At 50.2% G+C, this 10,677-nt stretch overlaps 4 non-coding genes across 4 annotated transcripts; all 4 read right to left on the reverse strand.

The window, feature by feature from the left end:
- Positions 1-1,696: 1,696 nt before the first annotated feature.
- Positions 1,697-1,778, reverse strand: trnal-aag (transfer RNA leucine (anticodon AAG)). Its single transcript has one exon. It is a non-coding gene; the product is annotated as a tRNA-Leu (tRNA).
- A 985-nt stretch (positions 1,779-2,763) lies between these two features.
- On the reverse strand, positions 2,764-2,845 carry trnal-uag (transfer RNA leucine (anticodon UAG)). The gene has a single exon. It is a non-coding gene; the product is annotated as a tRNA-Leu (tRNA).
- Positions 2,846-3,067: 222 nt separating this feature from the next.
- On the reverse strand, positions 3,068-3,149 carry trnal-aag (transfer RNA leucine (anticodon AAG)). The gene has a single exon. It is a non-coding gene; the product is annotated as a tRNA-Leu (tRNA).
- A 1,937-nt stretch (positions 3,150-5,086) lies between these two features.
- On the reverse strand, positions 5,087-5,168 carry trnal-aag (transfer RNA leucine (anticodon AAG)). Its single transcript has one exon. It is a non-coding gene; the product is annotated as a tRNA-Leu (tRNA).
- Positions 5,169-10,677: the final 5,509 nt, after the last annotated feature.

Genomic DNA, 10,677 nt, shown 5'->3' on the forward strand with positions numbered 1-10,677 from the left:
TAGATTAAACGTTGGGTGCGGACCTTCATCGTCAGGCTCTGAAGCACGCCGAGTTCGGCCAAGGAAAGCAAAAGCGGCAGGGTTTGGAAGAGACCGGGAGCAAGCAGTGTCACTTCTCCAGTGTTTTCGCTTAGGCATAGCAGCCACGAGTGCCTTCTAAAATGCTGTCTTGGCAGCGGTGGGATTCGAACACACGCCCCCGAAGAGACTGGAGCCTTAATCCAGCGCCTTAGACCGCTCGGCCACGCTACCTTGTGAGGGCACCTTCCGTGGGCCATTTTCGCCAATTTTTTCTTTTAATGTCTCTCTTCTCCACAGTTAAATCCGTCGAAATTCTACGTGCCTTGACGGAGCACCTCGACAGGTGGAAAGGCCTCCTAAATACAGGGGGGACGCAGTTACACTCCTGGAGGCCCCCCTCCCTGCAGATTGCAATTCCATCTCTAATCAAACACACCTGAATTACCTAATCAAAGCCTTTGGGCCAACCTCCAAAATGGCAGCCAGCTGTGTCGCAGTTAAACTCAAAATCATGAGGTAGCTGTCAGATCACCAAAAAAATCTCAATGAGTCAAATTGGCTAACTCCATCATTATAGACTAGACATTTGTTATTATTATGTTTAAATTCATTTTTGAAGTGACATTATTACCGTCCCTGATTCAAGAGGGTGCAGATTTTCAGCCGCTTTTGCGCCTTTTCGGAGCACTCTTAAGGTGTCTGGCCCTCTTTAAAATCACTGCTTAAAATCCCCTGGGTGGGATTCGAACCCACACTCCCGAAGAGACTGGAGCCTAAATCCAGCGCCTTAGACCCCTCGGCCAGCGGTGGGATTTGAACCCACGCCTCCGAAGAGACTGGAGCCTTAATCCAGCGCCTTAGACCGCTCGGCCACGCTACCTTGTGAGGGCACCTTCCGTGGGCCATTTTCGCCAATTTTTCTTTTTAATGTTTCTCTTCTCCACAGTTAAATCCGTCGAAATTCTACGTGCCTTGAAGGAGCACCTCGACAGGTGGAAAGGCCTCCTAAATACAGGGGGGACGCAGTTACACTCCTGGAGGCCCCCCTCCCTGCAGATTGCAATTCCATCTCTAATCAAACACACCTGAATTACCTAATCAAAGCCTTTGGGCCATCCTCCAAAATGGCAGCCAGCTGTGTCGCAGTTAAACTCAAAATCATGAGGTAGCTGTCAGATCACCAAAAAAATCTCAATGAGTCAAATTGGCTAACTCCATCATTATAGACTAGACATTTGTTATTATTATGTTTAAATTCATTTTTGAAGTGACATTATTACCATCCCTGATTCAAGAAGGTGCAGATTTTCAGCCGCTTTTGCGCCTTTTCGGAGCACTCTTAAGGTGTCTGGCCCTCTTTAAAATCACTGCTGGCAGCGGTGGGATTCTAACCCACGACCCCGAAGAGACTGGAGCCTAAATCCAGCGCCTTAGACCCCTCGGCCACGCTACCCTGACGTGGATCGATTCGTGGGCCGTTTTCTGGGCATTTTTTTTTTCATAAATAGATTAAACGTTGGGTGCGGACCTTCATCGTCAGGCTCTGAAGCACGCCGAGTTCGGCCAAGGAAAGCAAAAGCGGCAGGGTTTGGAAGAGTCCGGGAGCAAGCAGTGTCACTTCTCCAGTGTTTTCGCTTAGGCATAGCAGCCACGAGTGCCTTCTAAAATGCTGTCTTGGCAGCGGTGGGATTCGAACCCACGCCCCCGAAGAGACTGGAGCCTTAATCCAGCGCCTTAGACCGCTCGGCCACGCTACCTTGTGAGGGCACCTTCCGTGGTCCATTTTCGCCAATTTTTTCTTTTAATGTCTCTCTTCTCCACAGTTAAATCCGTCGAAATTCTACGTGCCTTGAAAGAGCACCTCGACAGGTGGAAAGGCCTCCTAAATACAGGGGGGACGCAGTTACACTCCTGGAGGCCCACTCCCTGCAGATTGCAATTCCATCTCTAATCAAACACACCTGAATTACCTAATCAAAGCCTTTGGGCCATCCTCCAAAATGGCAGCCAGCTGTGTCGCAGTTAAACTCAAAATCATGAGGTAGCTGTCAGATCACCGAAAAAATCTAAATGAGTCAAATTGGCTAACTCCATCATTATAGACTAGACATTTGTTATTATTATGTTTAAATTCATTTTTGAAGTGACATTATTGCTGTCCCTGATTCAAGAGGGTGCAGATTTTCAGCCGCTTTTGCGCCTTAGACCCAGCGCCTTAGACCCAGCGCCTTAGACCGCTCGGCCACGCTACCTTGTGAGGGCACCTACCGTGGGCCATTTTCGCCAATTTTTCCTTTTAATGTCTCTCTTCTCCACAGTTAAATCCGTCGAAATTCTACGTGCCTTGAAGGAGCACCTCGACAGGTGGAAAGGCCTCCTAAATACAGGGGGGACGCAGTTACACTCCTGGAGGCCCCCTCCCTGCAGATTGCAATTCCATCTCTAATCAAACACACCTGAATTACCTAATCAAAGCCTTTGGGCCATCCTCCAAAATGGCAGCCAGCTTTGTCGCAGTTAAACTTAAAATCATGAGGTAGCTGTCAGATCACCAAAAAAATCTCAATGAGTCAAATTGGCTAACTCCATCATTATAGACTAGACATTTGTTATTATTATGTTTAAATTCATTTTTGAAGTGACATTATTACCGTCCCTGATTCAAGAGGGTGCAGATTTTCAGCCGCTTTTGCGCCTTTTCGGATCACTCTTAAAGTGTCTGGCCCTCTTTAAAATCACTGCTGGCAGCGGTGGGATTCGAACCCACACTCCCGAAGAGACTGGAGCCTAAATCCAGCGCCTTAGACCCCTCGGCCACGCTACCATGACATGGCTCGATTCGTGGGCCGTTTTCTGGCCATTTTTTTTTTCATAAATAGATTAAACGTTGGGTGCGGACCTTCATCGTCAGGCTCTGAAGCACGCCGAGTTCGGCCAAGGAAAGCAAAAGCGGCAGGGTTTGGAAGAGACCGGGAGCAAGCAGTGTCACTTCTCCAGTGTTTTCGCTTAGGAATAGCAGCCACGAGTGCCTTCTAAAATGCTGTCTTGGCAGCGGTGGGATTTGAACCCACGCCCCCGAAGAGACTGGAGCCTTAATCCAGCGCCTTAGACCGCTCGGCCACGCTACCTTGTGAGGGCACCTTCCGTGGTCCATTTTCGCCAATTTTTTCTTTTAATGTCTCTCTTCTCCACAGTTAAATCCGTCGAAATTCTACGTGCCTTGAAGGAGCACCTCGACAGGTGGAAAGGCCTCCTAAATACAGGGGGGACGCAGTTACAGTCCTGGAGGCCCCCCTCCCTGCAGATTGCAATTCCATCTCTAATCAAACACACCTGAATTACCTAATCAAAGCCTTTGGGCCATCCTCCAAAATGGCAGCCAGCTGTGTCGCAGTTAAACTCAAAATCATGAGGTAGCTGTCAGATCACCAAAAAAATCTCAATGAGTCAAATTGGCTAACTCCATCATTATAGACTAGACATTTGTTATTATTATGTTTAAATTCATTTTTGAAGTGACATTATTACCGTCCCTGATTCAAGAGGGTGCAGATTTTCAGCCGCTTTTGCGCCTTTTCGGAGCACTCTTAAGGTGTCTGGCCCTCTTTAAAATCACTGCTGGCAGCGGTGGGATTCGAACCCACGCCCCCGAAAAGACTGGAGCCTTAATACAGCGCCTTAGACCCCTCGGCCACTCTACCCTGACGTGGCTCGATTCGTGGGCCGTTTTCGCCAACTTTTTCTTTTAATGTCTCTCTTCTCCACAGTTAAATCCGTCGAAATTCTACGTGCCTTGAAGGAGCACCTCGACAGGTGGAAAGGCCTCCTAAATACAGGGGGGACGCAGTTACACTCCTGGAGGCCCCCTCCCTGCAGATTGCAATTCCATCTCTAATCAAACACACCTGAATTACCTAATCAAAGCCTTTGGGCCATCCTCCAAAATGGCAGCCAGCTGTGTCGCAGTTAAACTCAAAATCATGAGGTAGCTGTCAGATCACCAAAAAAATCTCAATGAGTCAAATTGGCTAACTCCATCATTATAGACTAGACATTTGTTATTATTATGTTTAAATTCATTTTTGAAGTGACATTATTACCGTCCCTGATTCAAGAGGGTGCAGATTTTCAGCCGCTTTTGCGCCTTTTCGGAGCACTCTTAAGGTGTCTGGCCCTCTTTAAAATTACTGCTGGCAGCGGTGGGATTCGAACCCACGCCCCCGAAAAGACTGGAGCCTTAATACAGCGCCTTAGACCCCTCGGCCACTCTACCCTGACGTGGCTCGATTCGTGGGCCGTTTTCGCCAACTTTTTCTTTTAATGTCTCTCTTCTCCACAGTTAAATCCGTCGAAATTCTACGTGCCTTGAAGGAGCACCTCGACAGGTGGAAAGGCCTCCTAAATACAGGGGGGACGCAGTTACACTCCTGGAGGCCCCCTCCCTGCAGATTGCAATTCCATCTCTAATCAAACACACCTGAATTACCTAATCAAAGCCTTTGGGCCATCCTCCAAAATGGCAGCCAGCTGTGTCGCAAAACTTAAAATCATGAGGTAGCTGTCAGATCACCAAAAACATCTCAATGAGTCAAATTGGCTAACTCCATCAGTATAGACTAGACATTTGTTATTATTATGTTTAAATTCATTTTTGAAGTGACATTATTGCTGTCCCTGATTCAAGAGGGTGCAGATTTTCAGCCGCTTTTGCGCCTTTTCGGAGCACACTTAAGGTGTCTGGCCCTCTTTAAAATCACTGCTGGCAGCGGTTGGATTCGGACCCACGCCCCCGAAGAGACTGGAGACTAAATCCAGCGTCTTAGACCCCTCGGCCACGCTACCCTGACTTGGCTCGATTCGTGGGCCGTTTTCTGGGCATTTTTTTTTTTCATAAATAGATTAAACGTTGGGTGCGGACCTTCATCGTCAGGCTCTGAAGCACGCCGAGTTCGGCCAAGGAAAGCAAAAGCGGCAGGGTTTGGAAGAGACCGGGAGCAAGCAGTGTCACTTCTCCAGTGTTTTCGCTTAGGCATAGCAGCCACGAGTGCCTTCTAAAATGCTGTCTTGGCAGCGGTGGGATTCGAACCCACGCCCCTGAAGAGACTGGAGCCTTAATCCAGCGCCTTAGACCGCTCGGCCACGCTACCTTGTGAGGGCACCTTCCGTGGTCCATTTTCGCCAATTTTTTCTTTTAATGTCTCTCTTCTCCACAGTTAAATCCGTCGAAATTCTACGTGCCTTGAAGGAGCACCTCGACAGGTGGAAAGGCCTCCTAAATACAGGGGGGACGCAGTTACACTCCTGGAGGCCCCCTCCCTGCATATTGCAATTCCATCTCTAATCAAACACACCTGAATTACCTAATCAAAGCCTTTGGGCCATCCTCCAAAATGGCAGCCAGCTGTGTCGCAGTTAAACTCAAAATCATGAGGTAGCTGTCAGATCACCAAAAAAATCTCAATGAGTCAAATTGGCTAACTCCATCATTATAGACTAGACATTTGTTATTATTATGTTTAAATTCATTTTTGAAGTGACATTATTGCTGTCCCTGATTCAAGAGGGTGCAGATTTTCAGCCGCTTTTGCGCCTTAGACCAGCGCCTTAGACCGCTCGGTCACGCTACCTTGTGAGGGCACCTTCCGTGGGCCATTTTCGCCAATTTTTTCTTTTAATGTCTCTCTTCTCCACAGTTAAATCCGTCGAAATTAGACGGTTTTTAAAGAGGGCCAGACACCTTAATGGCGCTTTTCCACTGCTGGTACGGCTCGGTTCGGCTCGGTACGGTGCGACTCGGCGCGGAACTGTTCGGCTCGCTTCGCTTTACCACTGCGTGGTACGACTCGACTCGGTACGGCACGGTTCGGTTCGCTTTAGCTCGGTTGCTTTTCCACCGCAGTTAGTACCTCTAGATAGTCCATAAAAATAAAAAGCGTCCATTCAGTAAACGGGGCGCGGCGATTAGGACGGGGGTTGGCGGACGAGCGCGCTGACCCCCCGAAATTTTTGGGGGGTCGGCCGACGCCGCAGGCCGACCCTCCCCGGGCGCCCGACCCACGCGGGCAGGGTCGGGGTGACCCGACCCCCTCAGGGGCCCGACGGGAGTGACCCGAAGCCCGAGGCCACCCCAAGCAATTCTGCCTTCGTCCTTGGTGGGGCGCCACACGTGCCCCGTCCCGCTAACCCATTATTTGTCCGATTGACCACTAGAGTGACCAGACCCCCCCCACCCCCGTCCCACTAACCCACTTTTTGTCCAATAACCCACTATATGGCGGAAATGCCCCCCCATCACGCGCCCTAGCCCGTGCTTCTAGCTCCCCCACGGTCCGAGATACGGGGCCCAACAGAAAAGGGTGCACTTCAGAAGGAAGGGTCCCAGAGGCTCGGGACTCTGGGGTCTGAGAGGGCCCCTAGGGACCCCTCACCACCCCAAAGGACGATCCGCTGGGACTCGTCATTTCCGAGATATTGACCGTTTTGTCCAAAAGACCCTTATGTATAAGTGGGTGTATCTTGGGGGTGGAGCCGAGTTGGAGCTCCAAACTCCGGGTGTGAGTAGGGCCCTTTGGGTCCCTTCGGAACCCACCGTCCCCAGCTTCTAGGTCCTTCCGGTTCCGAGATACGGCAACTTCCTGTCCAGCTTTGACCGGGTGTATCTCGGGAACAAAGCCGAGTTCGAGCTCCAAACTCGGGGTGTGGGGAGGGCCGATGGGTCCCCTTCAGACCCCACCGTCCCCAGCTCCTAGGTCCTTCTGGTTCCGAGATACGGCCACTTCCTTTCCAGGTTTGACCGGGTTTATCTCGGGAACCAAGCCGAGTTTGGGCTCCAAACTCTTGGTGTGGGGAGGGCCCATGGGTCCCCTTCAGACCCCACCGTCCCCAGCTCCTAGGTCCTTCTGGTTCCGAGATACGGCCACTTTCTTTCCAGGTTTGACTGGGTGTATCTCGGGAACCAAGCCGACTTGGAGCTCCAAACTCTGGGTGTGTAAAGGTACCCATGGGCCCCCCAGGACCCCAGAGTATGGAGCCCAAAGTCGGCTTGGTTCCTGAGTTATGCCCGGTCAAAAAGTGCTAAGAACTAAGCCGGGTAGAGCAACTGTCCGCGAAGCCTATATTTGGTACAATGGAATAAATGCTACGTGGGATCATCCCAAGAAGCCACTATTTGTCCAATAACCCACTATTTTTGTAAAATACTAACCCCGCCCTTCATTCAACAAGCTGCAATCGGACAGAATCCCACGTGCCATCGATTGAATGGGGATTCAGAGAGTTTCTCTGATAGACATTTGAATTAAAGTTGCTGTCATGATGAAAACCATTTTACTGCACTCAGGGGCCTCCCCTGAGTCCGTAGCACCAAGTCCCATCCCATAATTCCATTGACCGCGAAACCACTATTTTTACAATGGAACAAATGCTACGTGGGATGTCCATAGCTCTGGTCAGGAAGGGTCTAGAGCCTCCATTTTTGCACTCAGGTCTAAGTCCCATCACCCTCTAACAGAATCCAGAGTTTCAAGAAGATTGGAGAAACTCAAAATCTCGACCCGAAAAAACCGACAGGGGTGTATGTATGTATCCCTGTCGGTTTTTTCGGGTCGGAAAAAAAGGTTTCTCCAATCTTCTTGAAACTCTGGATTCTGTTAGAGGGTGATGAGACTTAGACCTGAGTGCAAAAATGGAGGCTCTAGACCCTTCCTGACCAGAGCTATGGACATCCCACGTTGAATTTATTACATTATAAAAAATAATGGGTTCGTGGTCAGTGGAATTATGGGATGGGACTTGGTGCTACGGACTCAGGGGGGGCCCCTGAGTGCAGTAAAATAGTTTTTATCATGATTTGGAACTTTCATTAATATGTGTTTCACAGAAAATGTGTCCCATCCCACGTAGAATTTATCTCAGTACCAAAACGTGGTTTCAAGGACACCCATTTTAATGCAAACTAAACACTGAAATGACTTGAAAATTAGTGAGATGTGTTCAGTGGAGTGTGCTTAGTACAGTAGAGGTGGTTGGGCCTGAAAAAGTAGTTTTTAATCATCTGGAAGTCCCGTTGGAGACATGGGTGACAGCCATTTAACCACTGAACGTATGGGAATGTTTGTTTTTCTCGAATATCTCAAAAACCACACGGCGAAAAAATTTCAAACTCGGGTCGTCTGTAGGCCTCGAGGAGCCCTATTCAATGAGCCCACTCCCGTCCCCGAGGGCCTCGGGGCCTGGGAGTTACGTCCGGTCAAAGTCGCAGCTTTGTCGGCTTATATCTCGAGAACCCCTGGCTCAATGTTCCCCAAACTCTATTAGATTGTAGTGCTGGACGGGCTCTTTCGAATGAGCCCACCCCCGAGGTCCAACTCGCCCGGGTCCCCGAGTTATAGCCGTTCAAAGTCGGGGGACCCAGCGAACGGCGAACCACTAGGGGGCGTCCCCGCGGCCCGCCACCGCCCTGGTTCGAGTCGGGGCCCCCGTGGGACCTCCTCACCCCAATTTGAGCTCTCTGGGTCTTCGCGTTCCCGAGATATGAGCGATTTTGTTCCCGAGATCGTGACGTCATCAGCGGGCGCCATTTTAGAACGCGCCCGACGGTTTTCGGCTAATATCTCCGCGAAAACACGGCCAAAATTCATAATTTTTTATCATTCTTTTCAGCTCAACTAGACGGTTCCAAAGAGCCCAGCCACGGCCGGATCCGTTGCGTTTTCGCTTAGATAAATGTGTATTTGCATCTCCATCTCTGGCCCCCGGGGGCCCACGGGGCCGTGGGTGGTCTCAAAGTAAAGGTCTCGTCCCCCTCTAAACGAGATACAATTTTGGTGTCCGTAAGACCCAGTGGGACATCACAAAAAATTAATACGTCGCTGCTCACATCAGTCACCAAGCACAATCAATGGCCTCATCACAAACGGGGGTTGGGAAACGCTTAGAAAGCGGCTAGGGCCCTCAAACTCGGGGGCCCCACTCAGGGACGGGAGACGACGGAACTCGCCGAGTTTCGGGCTCCTGCGACCTTCCGTCTCCTCACGGGAGCGCGTTCTGTCGGTTTGACCTTTTTGACCCCGTGACGTGTTTTTCACCCTTTCGACCGCCGAACGAGGCCCCAGGGCCACCAAACTTTTAGGGCCGCACCAGGGGGCCGTGGCGAGAAGGAAAATGGCGTCCCCTAGTCGATCGGACGTTTCTAAGCGAAGTCCGCGAAACCGTTGTGGTGATTCATTTAATGGGCGAGTGGGATTTTCATGGAAAGGTCCCAGGGGCCCCAAATTCGGCACGGTGACCCCTGGGCCCGCCCCGAGCGACGTACCGAAAGCACCGGGCCCTAGAGTAAAGGCAAATATATTTTAGCCTCTATGCAAAATCTCTCCCTCGAGGCTGTTTCACTCTCACACTGAAAGAGCCTTTCAGGCCTTTAAATGATTTGATGGCGGGGGAGGGGCAATTTTTTGCAAAGGCCCTCGAGTTCCAGGATTCGGGGCCCCGCGTCAGGGGCCCCTGGAGAGTCGGAATCCAAAGTCCCGGGGTGCCACGACCCTCCGTCTGCGTACAGGGGCCGTCCCACGGGCCATTTGCAGGCATGTCGGTTTTGGCCACTTTTTCGGCATTTTCGGCCAAAATGGCAGCCAGCTGTGTCGCAGTTAAACTCAGAATCATGAGATAGCTGTCAGATCACCAAAAAATCTCAATGAGTTAAATTGGCTAACTCCATCATTATAGACTAGACATTTGTTATTATTATGTTTAAATTCATTTTTGAAGTGACATTATTGCTGTCCCTGATTCAAGAGGGTGCAGATTTTCAGCCGCTTTTGCGCCTTAGACCCAGCCCCTTAGACCGCTCGGCCACGCTACCTTGTGAGGGCACCTTCCGTGGGCCATTTTCGCCAATTTTTTCTTTTAATGTCTCTCTTCTCCACAGTTAAATCCGTCGAAATTCTACGTGCCTTGAAGGAGCACCTCGACAGGTGGAAAGGCCTCCTAAATACAGGGGGGACGCAGTTACACTCCTGGAGGCCCCCCTCCCTGCAGATTGCAATTCCATCTCTAATCAAACACACCTGAATTACCTAATCAAAGCCTTTGGGCCATCCTCCAAAATGGCAGCCAGCTGTGTCGCAGTTAAACTCAAAATCACGAGGTAGCTGTCAGATCACCAAAAAAATCTCAATGAGTCAAATTGGCTAACTCCATCATTATAGACTAGACATTTGTTATTATTATGTTTAAATTCATTTTTGAAGTGACATTATTGCTGTCCCTGATTCAAGAGGGGGCAGATTTTCAGCCGCTTTTGCGCCTTTTCGGAGCAAAAAAGAGACTGGAGCCTAAATCCAGCGCCTTAGACACCTCGGCCACGCTACCCTGACGAGGCTCGTTTCGTGGGCCGTTTTCTGGCCATTTTTTTTTTCATAAATAGATTAAACGTTGGGTGCGTACCTTCATCGTCAGGCTCTGAAGCACGCCGAGTTCGGCCAAGGAAAGCAAAAGCGGCAGGGTTTGGAAGAGACCGGGAGCAAGCAGTGTCACTTCTCCAGTGTTTTCGCTTAGGCATAGCAGCCACGAGTGCCTTCTAAAATGCTGTCTTGGCAGCGGTGGGATTTGAACCCACACCCCCGAAGAGACTGGAGCCTTAATCCAGCGCCTTAGACC

This window comes from Rhinichthys klamathensis, unplaced genomic scaffold (assembly GCF_029890125.1).
Source record: "Rhinichthys klamathensis goyatoka isolate OS25496 unplaced genomic scaffold, OSU_Roscu_1.1 h1tg000035l_1, whole genome shotgun sequence".
NCBI classification, from domain to species: domain Eukaryota; kingdom Metazoa; phylum Chordata; class Actinopteri; order Cypriniformes; family Leuciscidae; genus Rhinichthys; species Rhinichthys klamathensis.